Source organism: Callorhinus ursinus, unplaced genomic scaffold (genome assembly GCF_003265705.2).
Source record: "Callorhinus ursinus isolate GAN/ISIS: 27379988/994484 unplaced genomic scaffold, GSC_fseal_2.0 scaffold38, whole genome shotgun sequence".
Taxonomy (NCBI): Eukaryota; Metazoa; Chordata; class Mammalia; order Carnivora; family Otariidae; genus Callorhinus; species Callorhinus ursinus.
In genome coordinates, this window is record NW_027397100.1 from 5,848,852 (window position 1) to 5,866,119 (window position 17,268).

General features: G+C 50.1%; 1 long non-coding RNA gene across 1 annotated transcript in view; it reads left to right on the forward strand.

Annotated features, from left to right (window-relative positions):
* LOC141370558 (uncharacterized) overlaps positions 1 to 16,111 on the forward strand; it is a 28,101-nt gene extending 11,990 nt beyond the window's left edge. Inside the window, exons 2-3 of the long non-coding RNA XR_012374680.1 lie at positions 10,173 to 10,258; positions 11,162 to 16,111. This is a non-coding gene — a long non-coding RNA (uncharacterized lncRNA). The remainder of the gene's footprint in view (positions 1 to 10,172; positions 10,259 to 11,161) is intronic.
* Positions 16,112 to 17,268: the final 1,157 nt, after the last annotated feature.

The window sequence follows — 17,268 nt, forward strand, 5'->3', positions numbered from 1 at the left end:
TCACTCCCGTCTCCCTGGTCTCTGGCCGCACTCCATGCTCACCCGGCCTGTGATCGAGCGTTTGTATCTCTGGCACCTGACCCCGTGTGGAGTCTCCAAACCCAGCAGAGCCCTGCGGTGGGCTCCCGCGCCGCTCCTCCCGGGGGAGGAAGGGGAGTCTCCCCGGCTCTGCCGCTTGTTGGGTCCCTGCTCGAGGAGCAGTGGCCCGACAGGGCCGCGGAGCACAGTTTATGGCAACCCCGAGCTGAGAGCCCGCGCCTCGGCTCCGTCTCTGCAGCCGGCTTCCCCGCTCCGATCCCTGGGAGCTCTGCCGCACTCAGGCACCCCCGGTCTTTCTGTGACCCCGAGGGTCCTGAGACGGCACTGTCCCGCGAGGGTTCCACCCCCTGCTTAGCCACTGGAGCGACGTCCCTCAGCGGAACCAGCTTCTAAAAGGTCCGATTTTGTGCTCCGCGGCTCTAGCACTTGCCAGAAGCGGCCGACGGAGGCCCCTCCCCCGCCGTCTATCCTCCCGAATATCGCCTCGGATTCACTTCTCCGCACGTCCTGCCTTCCAGAAAGTGGTCGCTTTTCTGTTCAGAGTGTTGTTACTCTTCTTATCTTCGATCTCCTGTTGAGTTCGTAGGTGTTCGGAATGGTTTGATCCCTATTCAGCTGAATTCCTGAGACCAGAGGAAAGCCAAGTCTCCTACTCCTCCGCCATCTTGCTCCGCCCCTCGAAAGATGGTAATTTTAAAAGTATTAGTTGAGCCTTGGATTCTGTGTGAAATAAATAAAAAGTGATATATCAAATTCATTCATTCTTTCACTCATTCATTCAACAAACATGTATTGTACTCCTGCTTTCTTTTTAAATTTTTGAGGCGGGGATGGGCAGAGGGAGAAAGAATCTCACGCACACCCCACACTCAGCACGGAGCCCAGCCTCACAACCCTGAGATCATGATATGAGCCAAAGCCAAGAGTTGGTTGCTTAACCGACTGAGCCACCCAGGGGCCCCTGTGCTCCTGTTTTCTATGGCACCAAGCACTGAATGCCTGGGACACCAGAAACCGAGGTAGATAAGGGAGGGGTTCTAGCCTGCAGAGCCGAAGACACAGTTTCTTCTCCCCTCCCCCCCACAACCCCCGCTCCACCTCACTGATGGCCCCCTCCCCAGATGAGGTATCAAGGAGAGGTCAAGCTGACCTCTTAGTTTCAGGCCAGGATCTTTCCCAGACCCTCCCTTCTTTCCAGGGGACAGAATAACCTGGGAGGGTTTGAGAAATAGAAGTGAAACTTCATCAGATGGTCAGGTGCAGACCAGTACATTTTCCTGTTCTGAGACTGGAGCAAGAGCGGGTGGGCCCTGCGTAAGGGAGGGGTCCTGGGGCATGCTGAGTTTATTCCCCAAGAGGTGTCAAGACAAGCATTGTTCACTACGCCTACACCCACCCTTGCTTGCTCCCTTGCAGGAAGGATGAACCTCAAGGCAGGCTGTTTTACTCAGCTGTTTGCAATTAACTCAGCAGGGGTCTGCAACTGTTTGTCAATGCGCAGGTGAAACTGTCTGGGGTTTGGAGCCCAGCTGGGCTGCTTAGCAGCTGTGTAGCCTTTGGAGAACCTCTTTCCTCTGAGTTTTCCCTTCGTCATCCATCAAAAGAGAACAGTGAGACCTTCTAGGGCTGTTCATTCAGTCAGTCATTTTGGTCTTTTTTTTTTTTTAATTCTTTATTGTAAAGTAAACATGGGCACAGAAAATCACACAGAACAAATGTATGGTTTAATGAGATATCTCACGGAAAGCATCTTTGTAACCGTGACCAAAGTTAATAAATAAAACTTTGCAAGCACTCCCTTTCCCAACTCCCTCCAGGTGTCCCTTCCCCATCTGAGCCCCTTTATCACGCCCCCCCCCTCAGTTAACTATTAGCCTGACTTTTGTAATGACTTTCTTGCAGTACTTTGTTTTATCACCTAAGTATGTATCCCTAGATACTATTGTTTAAACTTGCCCACTAAAAAAAGACAACAAGGGGCGCCTGGGTGGCTCAGTCAGTTGAGCATCCAACTCTTGGTTTCAACTCAGGTCGTGATCTCAGGATCATGGGATTGGCCCCGCATTGGGCTCTGTGCTCAGTGGGGGGGGGGGGCACCTGCTTGAGATTCTCTCCCTCTACCCCTCCCCCCACTCATGTGCATGAGTGCTTGTGCTCTCTTTCAAACAAATAAATCTCTAAAAAAATAAGTAAAATGATACATCTTTGAGGTCTCTTTTAATCCACAGGTCACCCTCTACCTTTTTTTAATTTTTCTTTTTCCTTACAAGCTATTTGTTGAAGGACTTCCATCTGACTTGTAGAGTTTCCCACAGCCTGGATTTTATTGACTTGGTCCTCACTGTGCAGTTCAATGTGTTCCCCCATCCTCTGTGCTTCCTGCATGTTGGTGGCTGGGTCCAGTGGCTTGATCAGATTCATGTTCAATCCCTTTGGCTACATTGCCAGTGGCCTTGTGTTCTTCCATCTGATGGCACATAATGTTGGGTGGTCCCTCTTTCTGTTTTGGCAGGTGTTGATGCTCATTATCAGTGAGTCCATTCATTCATGGAGGGTTGCAAGTGGCAACATTCCAGTCTCATCCTTTCTTTTTCATTTTTCCATCGGAAGGAGACTGTTGGAAAAAAGACACCTCCCCTCATTGACTCTTTGTTACTCTGTGGTACAAAGAGTCAGAGGGGACACAAGGCAGGGCACATGCTTCGTTCTTTCCCTTTATTTACCAGTTTTTAGGAGAACAAATTGGTTCTTTATCATCCTCCAAAGGAGAGCAATTGATTTCAATATCATTATGAATTCTAGGACTTAAACACACTTGATGGTTATAATCAACCAAGTATTATTCTTTTTGAAGCTCAAATGCTCCCATTCCGTTGTGCCAGTGAGCGCCTCTTCAAGTTGGCTCTTGAGTCCTTTCAAAATAACCCCAATGTCTCTGAAGCTGCCTTACTTCCTGTACAACAGCATGTACCAGACTCACCTTGTCATTTTCTGCTCCAGACCTGGAATCGGCGTTTTCTCCAAGAAGAACTTTTATTGTTATTTTTAAAATGGAAAATGGTATTTCACAACCACTCTCTGGGTGCTAGAGATGTATATTCCTCATGGTTTCGTTATGAATATATTTTATCACATACACCCTTCAGCCAGAAACCAAGAAGACAGAACCCTGTGTTCATACTGATAATTCCAGTTCATGTTTAGGATTTTTACTTAATGTTTTTTGTATTACATCTCTCCTTTCTTCCATCCTGAGAATTGGGCTCTGAGGGGTCTAAGGGATAAGAGAATTAGAATATCTCATAATTGCTTATTTGCTTTATCCTATATTACACACACAATAGTATCAAAATTACAAAAGTAATACCACCACCAATGTACTTACTGAGACCAGTTAAAAACATTTTTTTCTTGGCCTATGTCCTCTGTATTTTTTTTAGAAAAGATTTGTTTATTTGAGAGAGAGAGCAGGGGAAGGGGCAGAGGGAGAGAATTGTCAAGCAGATGCCCTGCTGAGCATGGAGCCTGATCCCAGAACCCTGAGATCACGACCTGAGCTGAAGGCAGATGCTTAAGAGAATGAGCCACCCAGATGCCTCTGCTGTCTGTATTTTAATAGTGGTCTTATAGCTACATGTCAGAGCACCTGACCATTACCGCCTTTTGATCCCAGTTTAGCTTTAGTTTTACCAGTAACTGTATATTTCACATTCACTAGCTCCCCTTTGTCTTTCTAGTCATTTAGGCTGTCTGAAGCTTGTTCTCCGGTAGGTTCTTCAGGAAAGGCTCTTGAGAGGGGTGTCTGGGTGGCTCAGTCGGTTAAGCAGCTGACTCTTGATTTCAGCTTGGGTCATGATCTCGGCTTGGGTCATGATCTCAGGGTTGTGAGATGGAGCCTGCGTTGAGTTCTGTGCTCAGTGGGGAGTCTGCTTTCCCCTCTGCCCCTCCCCTCGCTTGTGTTCTCTCTGTCTCTCTCTCCTCTCTTCCAAATAAATAAATAAAATCTTAAAAAAGGAGAAAGGCTCTTGAGAACAATATACTGAGTCAGTAACAATTTGTCTGAGTCTATTTTACTTACAAGTCAGTTTGATGAACATAAATCGATTAACTTACATTTTTCTGTTTTGAATATCTTAAATACGTTACTTCATTTTCTCTTGCCATAAAGCATTACTCTTGAAAAACCTGTTAACAACCTAATTTATTTTCCTTATCAGTCAGTTATTAGTAGTATTTTTGCCTAGATGACCGAAGGATCTTTATCTCTTTCCTCAAAAACAGTAATTCTATTAAAATGTCTCTTTTTTTTAAAGATTTTATTTATTTATTTGACAGAGAGAGTTAGCGAGAGCAGGGGAGTGGGAGAGGGAAAAGCAGTCTTCCCGCCGAGCAGGGATCCCGATGCGGGGCTTGATCCCAGCACCCTGGGATCATGACCTGAGCCGAAGGCAGACATGTAACGACTGAGCCACCCAGGTGCCCCTGTATTAAAATGTCTTGAATATGTCTGATTATTTTGGGTTGGTATTTTCAGGTATGCAGTATGTTCTTCTAATATGTAATTTCAATTTTTGAACATTCTGATAAGTTTTCTTGAATTATAGTTTTTAGTATTTGTTCTGTTCCCTTGCTTTGATTTTCTTTTCAGGGACTCATTATTTGTGTGTTGGAACTTCTTTGTCTGATTTCAATATTTGTCCCTTTCTCTCAAATATTTAAAATATCTTTCTTCATTTCTTGTTGATTCAAACAGCATTTGTAAACAGCATTATCTTAAGTTTGAGTTAATTTGCTCTCGTGTTCTTTCTATTTTAGACTTGGTTCCTGAAAAGATTTATATCGGGGTGCCTGGGTGGCTCAGTCGGTTAGGTGTCTGCCTTTGGCTCAGGTCATGATCCCGGGGTCCTGGGATCGAGCCCCGCATCGGGCTCCCTGCTCCGCGGGAAGCCTGCTTCTCCCTCCCCCACTCCCCCTGCTTGTGTTCCCTCTCTCGCTGGGTCTCTCTCTGTCAAATAAATAAATAAAATATTAAAAAAATAAAAAGATTTATATCTTTGTATTTCTAATTCTTCCTTGACTTTTGCCACTTTATAAGATTTTTCTAATTCCATTTTATGTTGTTCTTTCATCTCTTGCATAATTAAAAAATGCCTTTTAGATAATTTTGAAATAGAAGGTTATGGATTTGATCTGTCCCCAAGCAATGTCTTACTGGAATGTGTTTACTTTTTGTAGAGATGCTATTTTGCTCTTGATTCTTCTTTGGCTTAAACCAAATTTGTATGGGATCTGACCTCAAGACTTTTCTGTTGTTTGCTCTTGTGTGAAATTAGTCTTCCTAAACCTGAAGGTGTTCGGGTGGGCATTTCTAACCTCATGAGCTCCCTCTCTTGTTTTCACATGGTGTCCACAGATATGTGGCTGGCGTTTTGAAGTTTCTGGCTCAATTTCCTTCTTCAACTTTTATCTGGATCTTCTCCTTCCTTCCTCTTGATTGTCTTGATTAATCCTCCTCCATTTTGATCCTGTTCCAAGTAATTTGCCCTCAGTAGGGAACCCTGTCCTGGAAGGGAATCCAAGTGGGTCAGTTTGTAGGGCTGAAGAGCTCCAGCCCCTCAGTCCTTCTGGAGGACTCTTGACCTCACCTACTATGGGACAGGGCAAGACCTCTCACAGTCCTGGTTGCTCTTCTCAGATTGTCTTTTCATGCTTTTCTTAGGCTCATCAGATACCCCCTTGCTTCCCTCTGCTGGCCAGCAGATAGGGTGCCAAGGGCCAGAGGCCAACCCTGGAACGTCCCCCCCACCCCCCGTCCCCGGGGGCATCTAGATAACATGCAGTTAGCTACTGGAGGTTGTGCTCCCCCACTCATCTTTTGGTGTTCACGGGGACACCTTTGCCACCTAATTTTGAAGCAAATGTCTGGGGGTTTTGTTTTTCCTGATTTGCCCTGCTTCTTTCTTTCTTTAAGTAGGCTCCATGCCCAACATGGGGCTTGAACTCACAGCGCTGAGACCAAGAGGCGCAGACTCCACTGACTGAGCCAGCCAGGCGCCCTGCCCTGCTTATTTTTATGTGGAAATTTGGAGAGATTAAAAAATGATGCTGGCATTGCTACTATTCCCAGCCAGTTCACTATTTTTAATGCCAGGTCGCATGCTGGGCCACAGGGAAGATATGAAATAATAAATGCGTAAAAAAGTATGTAAGGTACCTGGCTATCTTAAGTGTCCTGTAAACTAGCTGCCCTTCTCTTCTGCTGTCCTGTGACCAAGCCATTCAACTTGTGCAGGCTTGATCTCTGGTTCTGGTGCCTGGTTCAGGGGATGGGGTAGTGCAGGCCCTCAGACAGGCTGCCCTGAGGCTTGGTGACTCTCTGGACTTTGTGCCCTTGCTCCACCCTGCTGGGACTCCTCTGGGCATTTCCTCCTAGAATGGGTTTTGGAGAAAAGAAGAGAAAGACCTCTACACCTGCCACCCCCACACCCCATAAAAGGGATGGTCCCAGGGACTGAGAAGTCGGCTGTGGGCCTGCCCCGCCATCTGCTGGCCATTTGTGTAATTGCAGAGAAAAGCCACTTTAAATTCAGTGGTGGGAGCGTCATGCCCAACCCCCAACCCTGGCCAATAAGGTAGGTTAATCCTTTCTTCCCCTAGATGAAAAGGAAGTATTTATGTTAATGTGATGTCCATAAAGGGAAATAAAATGAAAGTTTTTGCACATGTTCTCACTGCCTAGACAAGTATGACTTAAAAACAACAACAACAACAACAACACAACACTCCATAAATAAAAGTGGGTATTTATTCTATGGGGCTGGGCTGATGGGTCCTGCCCTTCTGGTTTCTGAAAAGGGGTCCAGAGACCCTGGGTGGTTACAAAGAAAGGCAACAAGGGAGAAGGAGCTCAGCTTCTACAGTCCAAAAGACTTTGGTTTGAACCCTACTTCCCCAGTCATGAGCTGGGAGGGGTGGGCAAGTTAATTCACCTGTGTTTTTGAATCCACGTGTGCTAGGTGTGACAACGCCCTTTGCCCCCACATCCCCCAATACATGTCTATGTCCTAATCTCTGGGACCTGTGAATATGTTATCTCTCCTGGAGAAAAGAACTTTGTAGATGTGCTTAAGGTTACATATCTTGAAATTGGGATACGATCCTAAATGACCCTGGTGGGCCCAATCTCATCGCACGAGTCCTTAAAAGCAGAGACTCTTTCCTGGCTTCAGTCAGGGCAATGGGACGTTGCTGGCTTTGACGATGGAGGAAAGGGGCCAGGAGCCAAGGCATGTGGGCACCCCCTAGAGGTTGGAAGAGGCAGGGAAATGGGTTCTCCCCTGGAGCCTCCAGAAGGGATCCAGCCCTGCCGAAACCTCGATGTCAACCCATGGGACCTGTGTTGGACTCCTGACCTCCAGAACTGTAAGACAATAAAGTTGTGTCGTTTTAGCTACCAAGTTCGTGGTGATTTGTTCCTGCAGCGATAAGGAATGAATACACTGTAACGTGGGGTATTTACAGCACCCACTCAGTAGGTTGGTAGGGAGAATGGGATATCACTGTGGGAAGTATGGGATGCCTTCTGGGAAGATATCCGTTTATTCTTTTACTTATTCCAGTTACTTTCTGAGCACCTGCTATGTGCTAGGCGCTGTGCTCAGTGCAGGGCTTATATGGGTGAACAAGGCACCTTCTTTTCTGGAGCTTCCTGGTTAGGAGGGCACAGGACAGTAAAAGATCACGAGCATCCATGGCATGGGATTATAATCAGCAGGCATGTGATGAAGGGATTATGCATGCAGGCAGCTGTGAGCATGCAGCTGGGAACCTGCCCGACCTCAGGCCTCGGACCTCGGGCTTCCAACCAGGCTCTCTCCAGGTTGCAGCTAGTCCTTCCTCACCTTTCCATACAGCCTGGTCTGCCTGACTGGGGAAGGGGATGCCAAGGGCTGGAAGTGAGGCCGGAGACAGTATCCCAGTGGCCATCAGATGAATCGGTGCTGGTTCAGAGATGGAGAGCCTCACGTAGGGCCCTCCTGTGCTGGTGCATAGGGTGTAGGGGTCTGAGGCCAATGAGATCAGGGCTGCCTGGAATAGTGGGCAGAGAAGACGGTAGGCCTTGGGATGCGGCCACTGACTTCTAGGCTTCTGTCTACCTCCCTAGGGCTGAGCTGCCGGGTCCCCTGCTGGGCCACAGGGAAGACCACCACTGTTTGTGGGAGTGAAGCTGGGCTAGGTTCAAGGCCTTAGGGCCCCAGGGGAAGGGACAGAAACCAGGGCAGGGAGTAGGTATCCTTTGTTGGACTCTGGAAGTCCTCACTGGCGTGAACCTCCTCATGTTGACTCCTGGGTTTTCCTGGGCTGTCCGGTAGCCCTGCCCTACGCTTCCAAAGTGATGGAGCAGAACAGGTTCCTTTGGAGCAGACTCTCAGGGACACAGGAGATCCTCTGTGCATCAGCTGACTGTAGTATCTTATCCAGCTAAAGGGTTTTTGTGATGGGCCCAGGGGGACCCAGAATGAACGACACAGCTGAGACACGCTGTGGAACCACAAGGCACCGTCTGGATGCAGATCTGAGAGTCTCAGTGGACCCTCAAGTCAGTGAGAGACCCGGGCCAGGAACTGTGCTTCCACCTGGTGGCAGATTTTGAAACTGCTTCTGGATCTGATGCCCTGGCTCCTGGGGTGTGACTTTCTGTTCAGCCTTGCTCAGCTGAGCTCAGCTCCTGACAGAGTAGACAGTAGAGTGCCCAGTGAATGAATCTGGTAAGGCCTAACCACGGAATCTCTTTCACCCTTCGGTAGTCTAATATTGTCCAGGTTTCACCACAGCTCTGAGAATCAGGGGCAATTGCAGAAAAGGGGCTGTCACCCCTCATCCCCCAAACTCCCATCCCCTGCTTCCCACCACCATGGTCTCAAGGTCTCCCTCACACCTGACACTCTAGAAACCTCTAATATGGAGTTTATGCATGCTCCTAGAGCCATGCTTAGGGGATATAACACATGATGGGGATCAACAGGAAATATGGTGCTGGTTAACTCCAGGTTTTCCCATGTACCTGCTCACAGACTGGGCACTGTGCAAATGCTTGAATGGCAGCATGAGCCCTCCTCCCAGGCACCACCTATCTTTAGGTTAGGTGTTAAACCATGGGCAGGCCACATGGTATAGCCGCGGTAGGGGGTGGGGAGGTGAGGGGGCAAGGGTGGGTGGGGGAGGTGGGTGCTACCAACCCCTACCAAACTGAAAGCCACAGTACTCAGCTGAAGTCCTGAACTCAGGCTTGCAAAGGTTGGCTTGTTTACGAAACAAGTGACTTAAAAAAATTATTTGAAACCCATTAAGTATGTCTCCAAGCAGTTGTCTCTCTTGGACAAATTATAGATGGAAAGAGAAGAAAGAATGAGGTCTACAGAAACGCGGGAAACATTTTGGCCAATGTTTTCCAGAACCTTAACTTGGCTTCAGCCAGGGTAAATGAAGTAGTAAATGAATGTGTTTTTGTATAAATTTTTCATGAATAGAAACTTGTTTTTTCACTCCCATCAAAATGATGTTGAAATGTCTTTGAAAGAATACGGTCACATACCTCAGGGGAGCTCAAACATGCGTGCACTTTGAGACGCATGCGCTTGGAGGATGTTGGCCGTTTGTAGGAGTGAAAATTTGGAAACCTATCAAGTGTCATCAGCGGGACAAAGATAAATACACTGCAGTGCATGTGGCCGATGCCAATGGTATGACAGCCTCCTTGGTTGAAGCAAATGGTTCTATGTATTGACATGTAAACATCTTAAGAGCAATAAGGAGTTACAAAGTTGCACAAGCATATTTTCAGTGTATTAGTTATGGGTTGATATATGTGTAGCAAAAAGTGAAAACGTGGGTGTGTGACACATTGGTTTGCCAATGAAAAAAATGAATGTCTCTCTGCCTGGGTAAGGCCCGGCCATCTTTCAAATCTCAGCTCCATACCTCACTTTTCCAGGGAAGACTCCCCGGACCCCCGGGCCAGGTAGGCACCCGGATGTCTGGTTTTAGAACCCATACTTATCCTTCACATCTTTTGTCACTGCTGTGTATTTATTTGTGTGATCATTTGATTAACTTTCATCTTCCTCGCAAAGTTCATTCAGCCAGGGATCCTGGCCACCTTCAACATGGCATCCCTGGTACCTGGCCCAGCACCAAGTGCACAGAGAGCACCTAAGAAGTAAGTTTGTGATTTCTCTTCCCCTGTTAGAGCTTCAGGAGACCAGGGTGGGGGGAGTGTCTGTTTTCTTTCTCCCTGAATCCCTCAAGGCTTAGCGATTAGGAGGGAAGGCTGTAAATGTAAGGCTCAAATCCTGGCCAGCTGTGTGACTTTGGGCAAGTAACTTTGTGTCTCTGGGCCTCAGTGTCTTCATCTGTGAAAAGGATAACAATCCCTTCTTTGGAGTGTTGTTAGACTTCAATGATATGAAAACAATTCATCGAAGTGTGGGGGGCAGAGTGGGGGTGGGTCGGGGGCGGCCTGGAGGATGCGCTGCCCTCCGGGGCCTGCTGGGCCATCCCCAATACCACCACCAGGTGGCGGTATGATCATTCGCAAAGGTGACGCTCAGCCCATCAGCTCTCCAAGCTTCCGAGGGGTCTCCAGACCCCCTCCCACGCGGAATCCTGTTTGTAGAGGTTTCCAGGTGGCCAGCCGGCCGTTGTTGTAACCTCTCAGTGCTGAGGAGCTCACTATCCCAGGCTGGAGACCCTGGCAGGGTAGGTCTCCCAAAGCCTCTGGCCTCTGGGTGGGGGCCTGCCAGACGCGAGGGGACTGGGGAGTCCAGATGCAAAGTTGTGGACAGCTGGGGGTGGGGACTAGGGTACGACCCATCAGATGCCTGGGGAGCAAAGTTGACGGACTCACTCTCAGTCTTGTGCATGTGTGGAGTCTGACCACCGCGGGTGGCCTTATAAGGACAGCTTGGGGCCAGGCTGTGGGCCAGCCCCAGAGCCTTAGGGCCGCCAGTCCTCTGCCCATCCACAGTGGTAGAGAGTTCTCACGAGTTGCCAGGCTGCGGTGACTCACGTGCTTCTCTGAAGAGCCTTAGCTGATAAGAACTATTATTACTGTCATTTTCAGGTAAGAAAATCGACACAGAGACACATTCAACTTGCACGTAGGAAGTGGCCAAGCAGGACTGGCCTGAGCCCTGCTGTTTGGCTCTGGATGCCGCCTCTCGCCCAGAGCCTCCCCTGCTGTGTAACCTGTCGTCCCTGCCTCCTGTGACCGAGCCCCCTTCCACCCATCATGTATTTATTGATCAGTCTCTCCATCCCAGCACCGTGCCAGTGGGGGCCGGGGGGCGGGGGGGGGAGCGAGGCCAGACCCCGCCCCTGCAGACTTTACAGGCTGTCAAGTTGAGTCCATTGTCCCTAGGACATCGCTCGACCTTGGAGTATGGGCACAAGAGCCCTGGCTTTCTGGGGTTTTGGGGAGGATGGTGTGACTCAAACCTATGAGAGCCATGGCTGGTCACACAGGGAAGTGGGGGGCTGTCCCCACGTGAAGCTCCCTCCAACCCACACCGCCTTGATCCCTGGAGCCGGGGTGGAGGAGGGGCTGGCTGCCAAGTGGAGAGTGGGAGAAGCAGCCCTTCAGGCCCTGATGCTCCCGGCCTTGAGTCTTGGCTTTGGCACCATAACTGTCCCAGACGCAGGATTTCGGGCACGCCTTGCTGAGTTCTTCCTCTGTAAACCAGGAATGACGAATATCATCCTTGTGGTGTCCTTGTGGTTGTTATATGAAGTAACAAGGTTGAGCGCTTGGCCCAGGAGAGGGGTCTTTGTAAAAATCTCGTTTCCTGTCCTCAGAAGGCATCAGAAGTCCACACAAACCCAGGGATCAGCACATCTGCAGTTTTGGCATCTTGCCTTCTCCCAAGGAAGGCGTGGGCCCGAGAGGCTACTTCTTTTGCTTCCTCTCTTTGTTCCTTGAGAAAGAAGGGTGTACTTCCCAGCTGCCGTGCAGGGGGCTCCATGTTGGGTGTCCCGGTGCCCCACGGAGGGCTCTGTCTGGTCTCTGGTCACCCAGGGCACTCTGAGAGTCAGTTGGTAGGTGGGGGGCACTGGGGCTTCCTCTCTGCACCCTGAGACCTCCCCAGAAACTAGAGGGCTGGCGGGGAGCGGGGGGCCGAGTGGCTGTCAAGTGGCTGGGAAGCCCTGTCTGACCCAGCCTCCTCCAAGGTCTAGGGGTGTCCTGGCCCCCTCTCCATCTCCTCCCCTCCCCTCCCTTCCTCTGCCCTGCTGCTCTGGATGCCTCTGCTGTTCCTATCCAGAGGCCAGGGACCAGAATGCGGGCAGCAGGACAGTGAGCAGGGGCTGCTCAGGACTCTGGCTAGCGGGTGACGTCACCCCTCCCCTTCCACTAACTCCCCGACAAGGTCATGGTGCCCGGAGCCTCCTATCATGGTCAGCCAATGTTAACGCCTCTCCACCGGGTGCTTCCATGCACATTACCCCCGACACCGTAGTCACAACTGCCCCTCCATTTCAGAGATAGGGAAACTAAGTCTCAGCAGCAAGGTGAGACGGTACCCAACCAAGGTCTTGCAGCAAGATGTCGGAGTCCAGCAGAGATTCCTGCCCAGTTCTGCCCGCCCCTCCCCCTCCCCCTCCCCCTCCCCATCCCCCTCCTCCCCTTCCCCCTCCCCGTCCCCTCCCCCACCTGCTCCTCCAGCACTTAATTTTAATGGCCCTTTGATTGCACGCTTCTTTTCCAGGAGAGACTAATCATTATTAATGAATTTGGGCTGCTCCAGTGGGGCTGGTTGTAGGTAGCAGGAGGAGCAAGGGGGCAGGCAGTGGGCATCTCCCTTTGGGCCAGAGAACCCCACAAAGTAACCTCTAGCTCTTTGCTTCTCTTCCCAGTTAAATCAGACCCTTGGCTGGGAAGGGTGCTGGGGTCTTAATGCCTGTCTCCCCTCGCCCCCTGCTTGTGGCCTTTATACCGGAGAGGGGGTGGCTCACTAAAGACTGGTCTGGGCCCCCCCACCATCCAGCAGCACCCCCTCGGCCTGGGGGGCACATGGGCGGCTGCAGTGGGGCTCCCCTTCTCACCCCACAACACGGGGCTGTTCTCTTGGCAGCAACAGATTTTGGGAAGGCTCACATGGTTTGCGATTTGTTTTCCAACATTAGAAGGAGAGAAATAATCCTAGTGGGGAAACAAAACAAACCAAAATGGAAAACATTGAGTAACAAAACCCCAACTTCTCTTCGGATCTTTCAGTCCTGAGCCCTATCCTGGCTCTGCGTGGACTTCCTGGGTCACATGGAGCCCTCCTGGTGGGCTCTTCAGCCAGCCCCAAAGCCCTCTGAGCCTCGGTTTCTTTAGCCGTGTGTCAAACGGGGATTACACTGTACCCCCGGGTTTGGGAGGCAATCGATGAGATGGGGAGATGGATGCGTTTTGCACATGAGGCCTTATGATAATAATTTTATCATAGGCAAGAGGCGGACGTGCTCACCCACACGCCCCCACATCACTAATGGGGCCTCCCTCTGAAGGTGCTTCTTGCTTCTTGAGACGGCGTGATTACTCAGTGGGCTCTGTGTAATTATTTAATCAAGCCCGATCAAGTCCTCAGCTTGGAGCTGCGTGGCTGACCAGAGCCCGTCCTCCCCGCCTCCCCCAGCAGGTGCAATCAGTTAGAGCTGCTGAGAGGGAGCCAGACCTCAGGCTTCTTTTGTAAAACCGCTGGGGGTGTGGGAAGGAGGGGCCCGGGTCACCTTGGAGCTTGCTGGCTGAAGAGGGCCAAGGGGCTTGTGCGGCCCCTTATTTCAATTTGAGGACATCGAGGACCAGAGAGGACTCCCACAGCACCTCAGCCAGACCTGGCTTCTGGGGTTCCCTCCCTACCACCCCTTCATCCTTCCTTCCTTCCTCCCTTCCTCCCTGTCTCCCTTCCTCCTTTCCTCTCCTGTCATTGGCAAACATGCCGATAAAACATCAGGTGACGGTCCCCCGTGATCCTCCCCTACGCCCACTCCCCAGAGGCAACCCCAGCTCCTTGTCTAGGAACTCGCCATCCAGACTTCTCTCTATGCCCCCGGAAACTTACCTAAATTCCTCTAGAAATACTAGGTTAGGTGTTTGCTTTTGCTCACATAAACATTCCTGATGCCATCTAGACCAGCGGTTCTCACTCAGGGGTGACTTTTCCCCCCAGGGGACCTCTGGCAGTGTCTAGAGACATTTTTTTTGCCATCATGACATATAGGGCAACAGCTCCTGGCATCCAAGGTGGAGGCTGGGGTGCTGCCTAACATCCTGCAGTGCACAGGATGGCCCCACAGCAGGGAATTATCCGGCCCCAAATGTCAGTAGTGATGAGGTTGAGAAACCTGCTCTAGAATTTCCTCAACTTGCTTTTCTTCTGAAAGCAATGTATCATGCACATCTTGGCAGGTTAGTAGATATCTCTTCCCTCTTTTTACTCCAGCAAAGTCTGACGGTATCACTGTCCACTTGCCTAATTCTGTCTTGACAGCTTTCAGAGTGCTTCTGATGTTTTTGGATTAATGGAACACCCTGGTTCACACAGCCTGTGTGAGTGGAGTGGTTCCTTCTTTAGACGCTGGGAGGGTGATGGCTTTGCCAAAGTGCTGGTTGTTGGTTGGTAGACTTCCAAGTACTCATCTGAAACTTCTGCGTGCAAGAAGCATGGCTTACACTTACTTCAAATTTAATTTTATTTTCAATTTTAGCTACACCGTGTTCTTCCACAAAGGCTGTGCCGACTTAGCTTCTTACTTTTCCCACCACAAACCCAAAGTTTCAGGAAAGATAACAATAAAAAAGTTTGTAATTAATAAAGCTGTTATTTCCCCAAGAGGACTAAAAGGAACCTGACCCTCTCAGGGTGGATGGGAACCTAGCCTTGACACCCCCGTGACAGCCCCTGCTGCCATGGACCCTCATGGAAGAGCCGTTCAGACTCATCCACCCCACCGGCTCTGTGTAGCCCCTGGGGGAAGGCCAGGGGCAGGATGGGGGGGGCCCATTTTACAGATAAGGCTTGGCAAGGTTGAATGGTTTGCCCACCGGCTCTGGGAAGTCACGGCCTCCTGGAGATCCCAGGGGGAGGCCCTCAGGATCCAGGGACACATAGTGGGTGGAGAACAGGTGGGCAGAGTGAGGCTGGCCATGGTTACGGACCCTCGGATTTCTTTCTCTTTTTTTAAAAGATTTTATTTATCTATTAGAGAGAGAGAGCGAGAGCGAGCTGGGGGAGGGGCAGAGGGAGAGGGACAAGCAGACACCCCCCGCCCCCGACTGCGGAGCCCAACACAGGACCCCATCCCACAACCCTGAGATCGTGACCTGAGCTGAAACCAAGAGTGGACGCTCAACCGACTGAGCCACCCAGGCGCCCCTGGGCCCTGGGCTTTCTTGCAGGTCTCGTCAGCTGCACACCCTACCAGCTCCCTCACGGCCCTGGGCATGGGGCTGCCAGATTTGGCAGGACATCCATGCAATATTTGGGACATTCCTGCACTAAACAATTATTCATTGTTTTTCTGAGATTCAGACTTGTGTTTTACTTGCAACCCCACCTGGGGCAACAAGCAAGGGGGGAAGGGGGGTCCTCTGGCAGTGCCCCACTAGCCTGAGATCTCCTCTTTGGGCTGTTGGCTTTTCATCTTTCTTCTCCCCAAACCATCAGTGCCCTACAGATCTTGCCTTAAGGCTCCCTTTCCCTCCAGAGAGCCAGGAGGAAGATGGGGAAGCAGATCGGCTTGCTGCACTTCTTCTTCAGGGACAAGGTGTAAATGGCTGGGACCAGGCAGCCCTTCCATTTCACCCCTCTCCCTTTCTCCTCCTCCCCCTTCTCTCAGAGCCTCGACACCTGAGTCTGGGAGCCCCGTCTTGTGCGTGCGTGCGTGGCGAGGCTAGCAGCAGAGGGCGGTGGGCACGTCCAGGGCAGTACCGATGGCCACGCTGACCCCACCTCCCCACGTTGTCCATGCTCAGAGCCAGCGGCCACTGCAAGTGTAATTAGTTAATAAATCACCCCGGGTGATAAATAGAATGATAGATGCAGGTTTCACTTGATCACTTTTTTATTAAGGAGAAATAAATCAGCACCACATTGTTGCCATAAACCTTTCAGACTGGTCAGATCCTGGCTGGTAGAAGCTGATTAACATGGCCACATGTAGGGACCATTTATAGCTGATCATTGAGATCAATCAATCCCTGTCATTTTCCCTCCTTGGAGGAGATGGCAGAAGCCAGATGCTGTGCCATCATTCACTCTCCCCCCCCAAGGCCTGCTGCATGGGCGGTGGGGGGAGAGAGTGTGTGCCCGGATTATAATTCTAGCTGTACCACTCACCAGCTGTGTGAGCCCCGGGGGGGAGGGGCTGTGGCCCCGTCTCTGAGCCTCCCTAACAGGAGGTGGGCAGCCATAGTTATAGTTTGTCTAGTTGGTATAGGTTGGTTATAGTTAGTGTAGTTGGCATACGTAGTTGTTCTGGGAACCCGAAAGAGCCGCGGGTCTTCCTTCATGGTCTTAGGACCCCTGTACATACTTAAAAATTAGTGAGGATTCCCAAAGAGCTTCTGCTTATGTGGTCTGTATCTATCAATATTTACTGTATTAGAAATTAAAACGGAAAGTTAGACAAATGTGCACTTATAATAACAATAACCAACCTATTACATTGTCAGTGTAAATCACATTTTCGACAGAAAATATCTCTATTTTCCCAAACAAGGAAAATCTGAGAAAAGTGGCATTTTCTTATGTTTTTGCAAATTTAAAAATTTCCGGCTTACCAGGAGACCGCTAGGTTCTCATATCTGCTTCTGCATTTGATCTGTTGTGATAAGTTATTTTGGTTTAAACGCATGAAGAATGCCTCTTTCAAATACGCAGTTGGGAAAGGGAGGGTGTTTTAGTAACCTTTTCAGGGGATTATGGCTTCTTCACCTAAGTAGCCTTTGGAAGTTCCCACTGTACACTTGTGAGTGAAGGAAAGTAGAAGGACAACATCTTAGTATGAATAGGAAACTAGGCTTGACCTTGTGGACGCCCTGAAGAGATCTCAGGAACCCCTAGGGGTTCCCAGACCACACTTTGAGAACCACTGGGATGAGGCCAGAAGGAGAAGGGGTTGGATGCAAGAGTGGTACTCCTGTCCCTGGCCGCTGTTGTGGCTGATCTTGGAGAGTCTGCTTTCCTC